Source organism: Symphalangus syndactylus, chromosome 6, assembly GCF_028878055.3.
Source record: "Symphalangus syndactylus isolate Jambi chromosome 6, NHGRI_mSymSyn1-v2.1_pri, whole genome shotgun sequence".
Taxonomy (NCBI): domain Eukaryota; kingdom Metazoa; phylum Chordata; class Mammalia; order Primates; family Hylobatidae; genus Symphalangus; species Symphalangus syndactylus.
The window spans coordinates 92,524,705-92,532,625 of record NC_072428.2 but is presented as its reverse complement, the minus strand read 5'-3'; positions in this window follow the sequence as shown (position 1 = coordinate 92,532,625).

Sequence of the window (7,921 nt, the reverse complement as noted above, 5' to 3'; positions counted from 1 at the left end):
GCTCAAGACCAGCCTGGCCACATGGTGAAACCTTGTCTGTACTAAAATACAGAAATTTGCCGGGCGTGGTGGCACACACCTGTAATCCCAGGCTGAGGCAGGAGAAAATTCCTGTTCTGATCAGGAAATTGTTAGCCACATAAGCCTTTCCAAGCCTAATTCACTTCTCTAGGTCTGGGAGGGACTTGAAAGCAAAGTTTAATTTGATTTGGAGTGACCTCATGGAGAGAGAGCTGCAATGAATAATTATTCTTATGATGCCCAACTAACACTGGGCTCTTTAAAAATATGCCTGCATTTGTGAGTGCCCACTTCTGTGCCTGTTGATGAGGTCTTTGAGAGGCAGCATTCCAATGGAGTTAGGGCTGTGCAGCTGCCACTGTGACTAAACAGCAGAGAACACTCCAACGTACAAGGGAGCAATTTCAGGATCATTCCCTCTCCCCAAGCAGTATCTTTCCCATTCCCACCCCGCCAACCAATCTGAAGTACACATAAACACAAACACATTTGTACACTGGGAGCTACTGCTGTGTGCTGAGCTCACAGTGTGTGCTGAAAGATCTCCTTCCATACTGCAATTGAAAGCTGTCCCTTTACCCAGCTACCGAAGGCTACCCCTTACACTGAGCACAACTTTACAGCAGTATTTCTCTTTCCTCATACAAAAAGTCCGATAACCAAAAAGACATTGAAAGAGAAGAAACTAAAAAATCACCTTTTTAATATGTTATTTCTGTCTTAAACTCACAAAAACAAAAGCCTCAAAAATTACGTGGGGGCTGAAAACTAGGAATCCTGATCTGGAAACTGAGGTCTAACGTTGCCAATATTTGGATGGAAGTGAGCTTGCACAAGATCTATAAATTGTTACATTTAGCAGGTGCAGGCCTGAACCAACAATGACAGTTTTTCTATGGAGAAATATAATCTGATTGTCAAATAACCAGTTTGCAAATTTTGGAATACAATTCATTTGTGAACATTCTAATTCGATAAATTGTAATGTTAAAATTACAGGATAGATTATCATTTATATTTCAAACCAGTGTCCATTTTGCTATATGATATTTGATAATCTAATCATTAAATGTTTGTTGAGCATTTACTATGTGTCAAGCACTATGCTAGGCACTAGGTATAGGGAAGTAAACAAAATGGACATGATCTCTAATGTTATAGGATTTATTATCCTATCTAGATAAAATAAGCACAAAACTAATACATAATTAGAAATTATGACAACTGATAATGAAAGGAAAGGGTCAATAAAAGAAACTCCTAAAATCATAGCAGGCTTTTCTGAGGAGACATTTAGCTGAGAAATTAAGAGTAAGTGAGAATTAACCTCAGGAAGCGTTAGAGAAAAGACGTTCCTGACAAAGGAACGTTTCCCAAAGCCTTGGAGTAGGAAAGCATGTCGTTCCTTCAAGAGTTGAAAGAAAGGCAGGGCACAGTGGCTCATGCCTGTAATCCCAGCACTTTAGGAGGCCAAGTGGGGTGGATAACCTGAGGCAGGAGTTCAAGACCAGCCTGACCAACATGGAGAAACCCTGTCTGTACTAAAAATACAAAAATTAGCTGGGTGTGGTAGCGCATGCCTGTAATCCCAGCTACTTGGGAGGCTGAGGCAGGAGAATCTCTTGAACCCATGAGGTGGAGGTGCAGTGAGCAGAGATCGCGCCATTGCACTCCAGCCTGGGCAACAAGAGTGAAACTTCATCTCAAAAAAAAAAAAGAGTTGAAAGAAAGCCAAACTGAGCAAAGGGGAGAAGCCCAAGATGATGTTGGGGGAAAAGGCAGGGGCAGACTCTACAGAGCTTTGGAGAACGTGTTAAGGAAACTGCAGGTTCTAATAAATGCAATGGGGAGCCCAAAAAGAGGGAGTGATGCCATTTACACTCTTAAAACCATCTTTCAAAAGGCCGGACGTGGAGAATGGATTAAATGGAAGCAAGAGTAATGTCTCTTTCTCTGTAAGCTCCCCATTCAGAAAAATGACAACTTTCAATTTACAACCATGTTAATGTCGCATACTTAAAGTTATTTCTTTTAAATAATTATAAAAACTTAACATCCGGGCCGGGCGCAGTGGCTCACGCCTGTAATCCCAACACTTTGGGAGGCCGAGGCTGGCGGATCACGAGGTCAGGAGATCGAGACCATCCTGGCGAATATGGTGAAACCCTGTCTCTACTAAAAATACAAAAAAATTAGCTGGGCATGGTGACGGGTGCCTGTAGTCCCAGCTACTTCAGAGGGTGAGTCAGGAGAATGGCGTGAACCCGGGAGGCAGAGCTTGCAGTGAGCCGAGATCACACCACTGCACTCCAGCCTGGGTGACACAGCGAGACTCCATCTCAGAAAAAAAAAAGTTAAACATCCCACACATTTTTTCCTTACTAGGCAACTCTCTCCCAAGGAAATATAGTACCACTAAATGAGTGAAAACTGCAATCTTTTCTATTCGGGCAATATAAATTCTAATATTCATTGAGAATAAAGATAAATTACCATTCAAGACAGAGGAAGCGGTAAAAATAAATGTATTTATATGTGACATTGCATTCAGAATATTATCTCTATTTTATAATCTGGGGAAACTCTGCATTTCATTGAAGTTGCTCAGACAGAAACAGCCAGAAATAGATATTCTGCATTCTTGACTTTGTTCTGTTTTTGTGTTCTAGTACCATTTCTTCCTGTGGAGCATATAAAAGCAGCAGCCAGTCCTTTTCATCATTCTCATCAAATTTGAATGTAGGCTCCTGGCAAAAGTCAGTATGTGTGTAACTGGGTAATACAATACTTTTTTTCCTTTTTGTGGAGAACGGGGTATCGCTATATTGCCCGGGCAGGTCTCAAACTCCTGGGCTTAAGCTATCCTCCCACTTCTGCCTCCCTAAGAGCTGGAATTACAGGCATGAGCCACCGCACCCGGCCTCGAATACTTTGAAAATAATACGGTCTTCTCTTACTGCTCTGAGAACAAGTTCCTTGACATGTTATTTCATGCTATTCGTTTCAGGCGAGTGGGCTGAAAATAAGCATATCTTAAGAAATACAAAGACAAAAGAAATATTCAGCTTCTTGCGTTCAAAATAGGATCATGTAACAATCTAGGTTATCTTCCAAATACCTTATTTCCTCCCCTCTCCCTGACCAAACCCACAAGGCTCATTCTCACCGCCTTTTTGTTTGTTGACTTGTTTCACATGATGTTGATATAAGGGTTCGTGCTTTATGGAAGTAGGATGCTACTTTAGGGGAAGCAAAAGAAAAGTTTGCTTCTCTCAAGTCCCAGGAAATTGTGAAAAGAAGAAACAGAAGTAGCAAGAGAGCAAAAGAAAAGAAGAGTTAGTCAGACATATATGCTGATTTCCCCTCTCGGTGAATTGGATTAAGTCTGTGGTTCTCAAACTTTAATGGGCCTCAAATCACCTACAGTGCCTTTTAAAACACAGTTGTCAGAACCCCACCTCCAGAATTCTTGATTCATTAAATCTGAAGTAGGACTTGCATATCTCACAAGTTCCCAGATGTTGCTAATGCTGCTGACCCAGGGACAATGCTTTGAGAACCACTGTGTTGAAGAAATCCAAATAATGCCAAGGTTAAAGGAGTCTCTTGTCCTTGATTTTTTCTTTTTTTTCCCCCCCTTGATTTTCGTGTAGTGCTCAGGAAAGAGATCATCAAACCTGGTGAGCAGCCAAATCTCCCCAACTCATCCCACATCAGTGGGGACATAAACCACAACCCTCTTCCCTTCACATCAGGGCACCTTCTTAGGGACAGAAACAGGATGGGTGAGGGCATCTCAGAGACTGACCATTTTTTTCCTAGAAAGACACAACATTCCTTAGGAGACTGTTTCAGTCCCAAAATCTAACAACTCTTAAAACATTGGACAGCTGGTCAAGTTTCTTTCCCTTTCGTTCCCTGTGTCAGGTTTCATAAGGCCTTCTGATTCCCTCTTCTCTTTCTCACAGACTGCAATGTGAACCTGTTACAGGAAAGGGGTCCGAATCCAGACCCCAAGAGAGGGTTCTTGGATCTTGGGCAAGAAATAATTCAGGGCAAGTCCATAGAGTAAAGTGAAAGCGAGTTTATTAAGAAAGTAAAGGAATAAAAGAATGGCTATTCCTCGGGGCTGCTGGTTGTCCATTTTTATGGTTATTTCTTGATGATATGCTAAACAAGGGGTGGATTATTCATGCCTCCACTTTTTAGACCATATAGGGTAACTTCCTGATGTTGCCATGGCGTTTGTAAACTGTCATGGTGCTGGTGGGAGTGTAGCAGTGAGGACAACCAGAGATCACTCTCATGGCCATCTTGGTTTTCGTGGGTTTTAGCCGGTTTCTTTACTGCAACCTGTTTTATCAGGAAGGTCTTTATGACCTGAATCTTGTGCCAACCTCCTATCTCATCCTATGACTTAGAATGCCTGACCATCTAGAGATGCAGCCCAGTAGGTTTCAGCCTTATTTTACCCAGCTCCTACTCAAGATGGAGTTGCTCCGGTTCAAATGCCTCTGACAAAGCCAGTTGACATGGTAGCGAGCCATCTTCAGTAGTGTGGATGATGAAGACAACACCTTCCGAATGGTAACACCACAAGTTAGAAGCAGCCTTGGGTCTAGACACTGCCAAGCCACCTTACAGACCTTAGACTTTTACTTTGTCATTGTATGTTGGGCCCATTTGATACAGCAGTCTAATCTATGTCTCAGTCAGATCAAATGGAATGAGAGGCATAAGCGATGTGAGACTAATACATGAAGTCATTGCAGTGCTTACAATTATAACGTCCTTTTCCTATGTTATACTCTTTTTTTTTTTTTTTTTTTGAGATGGAGTCTCACTCTGTCACCCAGGCTGGAGTGCAGTAGCACGAGCTCAGCTCACTGCAGCCTCTGCCTCCTGGGTTGAAGCGATTCTCCTGCCTCAGCCTCCTGAGTAGCTGGGAGTACAGGCATGCACCACCACACCCGGCTAATTTTTGTATTTTTAGTGGAGACAGGGTTTTACCATGTTGGCCGGGCTGGTCTTGAACTCCTGACCTCAGGTAATCTGCCCGCCTTGACCTCCCAAGATACTGGGATTACAGGTGTGACTGCCGCACCCGGCCTTCCTATGCCATACTCTTATTGACCGATGGTCAGTGATCTCTCCAGGGCTTCGGCTAGATTAGTCCTTTGATGTTTCACTTTTCTTCTCATTTCCAATTATTCTTCCTTTTCTTTCTTGACTATTGTTTGTCTATCATCATTGCATTTTCTCAGGTCTAGTGATCTGTGTAATTTTACCTCATGTTTTAGTAGCATTTCTTCTACAACTGCCTTAAGAGTTGTTACAAATAACTTACACATTTTTTTTACAGCTGTTAATACTTTGAAATATCGGAATAAGTCAATAAATAATCAAAATACTACACTTTTTTTTTTTTGAAACGGAGTCTCGCTCTGTCACCCAGGCTGGAGTGCAGTGGCACGATTTTGGCTTACTGCAAGTTCCACCTCCCAGGTTCATGCCATTCTCCCACCTCAGCCTCCCAAGTAGCTGGGACTACAGGTGCATGCCACCACGCCTAGTTAATTTTTTATATTTTTAGTAGAGACGAGATTTCACCGTGTTAGCCAGGATGGTCTCGATCTCCTGACCTTGTGATCTGCCCATCTCGGCCTCCTAAAGTGCTGGGATTACAGGCATGAGCCACTGTGCCTGGCCAAAATCATACACTTTTGAAAGATTTTCATTATCAACCTTTCACTTCTAAGGTTAACATTTATGAATTAACAGGTATGATTTGATTAAGGTAATAATGCAAAAATTATATCCAGTAGGATCCTGGGCTAACATACCTAAAAATAAATAAATAAATATATTTGTGTATGCATGTGTGTATCCCTGGAATTTTATATTTGTATACATATGTATACAATAGACACAGATGATTTTTATTGAATAAAAAAATCTTATATAATAGATACAGGCTCACATTCTTACACATTTAATAGTCAAATATTTTTTAATCAAGTTGGTTCCTTTGTAAACTCAATATGCATCCAGATTATGTTAAATATTCTTAAAATCTCTATGTTTTCCAAAATAAAGTATTTTTTGTAATAAAAATTACCTCCTAGACATTGGGGCTATATCAGACATTATATCAATGCTAAGATTCAGTCCTGAATGAATGCCAATTTTGAAATATTTTTCACTGTAGAAGTCACAGTCTTTCAGAATATAAGTCACCAGTAAGTGCCCCAAATTCCTTTCTGAACTGTCACGTCACTGATTTAGTTAGACCAAGAATAAAATAATTTGAGAAACAAATACACATCTCAATTTATCTCATCCCTCAGCCAACAATATAATATGATTTTGTACCTCCCTCCATTCAAAGCACCAATAGCCAGAGAGTCCTCTTTCCAAAAGAACAAACATACAAACAAATGCAGCTTAAAAAGTAAAATAAATACTCATAGCATCATCAATAAAAAATTATAAAAACAGGGCAAATTTTAATTCAAACATTTTACAGTACTTTTAAATATTGTTTCAGAAGAAGGAAATAAGTGTATGTATTCTGCTAAGCTCTAATGCTTCAGGAACCCACAAAACAATTATTTTATCACCCTAGCCAGCTACTGATCATAGACATGGGATCAGATGCCATGACAGAGACCAAAACAATGAACCTTTGTGACCAGCTACAGGACTACAGCAAACCCAGAGACCCTGACATTGCCTGGAAACCAGTGCTCAAGACAGAGCCAGTAGTTAGAAGTCAAAAGAGCCTTCATGAGTTATGGAGCACACACATCCAGGAGTTCAAAGCAAGCCTTGAATCACATGGATAACGAAGGCCAAAACAAAGCATAGAATCAAGACAAAAAGGGCAGGGCGCGGTGGCTCAAGCCTGTAATCCCAGCACTTTGGGAGGCCGAGACGGGTGAATCACAAGGTCAGGAGTTCGAGGCCAGCCTGGCCAACATGGTGAAACCCTGTCTCTACTAAAAATACAAAAAATTAGCTGGACGTGGTGGCGGGCACCTGTAATCTCAGCTACTCAGGATGCTGAGGCAAGAGAATTGCTTGAACAGGCGGAGGCTGCAGTGAGCCAAGATCGCGCCACTGCACTCCAGCCCAGACGACAGTGGGAGACTCCGTTTCAAAAAAAAAAAAAAAAAAAGACAAGAATTCAGAACCATGCATACGAAGCCCCACACTGACTGTCCTGTCCATTAGTCATTTGAGTGAATATAGCTGCAGCAAGAATAGTGTGTGTTAGCTGCAGACAAATTAGTCCCAGCCATTCCTTCCATCATAGTGGTTTTCCCAGACATTGGGAATTACATATGCCATTTATTTTTCCCACTATCCACAGTTAAGGACTCAGGAGGAAAGCCAGTTTGGTTATAAACTAAATAAAGAACTTATATTTTATCTTCATGTCTAAGTTGCATTGTGAGTCAAATTCCCACCCTGCTAATAGCTAACGAGCTATTGGCTGGACTTCAAGTAGAATCAAAGAACAAAGGAAGTCTGAAATTTGGCATGGGAATCTCCAGCTAGCCAGAAAACTACCAGGAGACAAAATTACATATAAAAAAATACCCATTCTTTTTATTTTTTTACAGCTTTATTGCGATATAATTCACAGACTGTACAACACACCCACTTAAAGTGTAAAATCTGATGGCTTTTAGTATATTCACAGATTTATACATCTACCACCACAATCAATTTTAGAACATTTTCATTACCCGAAAAAGAAGCTCCACTTCCCCCACCATCATTGCAGGCAACTGCTAATCTATTTTCTGTCTTTATAGAGTTACCTATCTGGGCATTTCATATAAACAGAATCACACAACATATGGTCCTTTGTGACTAGTTTCTTTTACTTAACTTG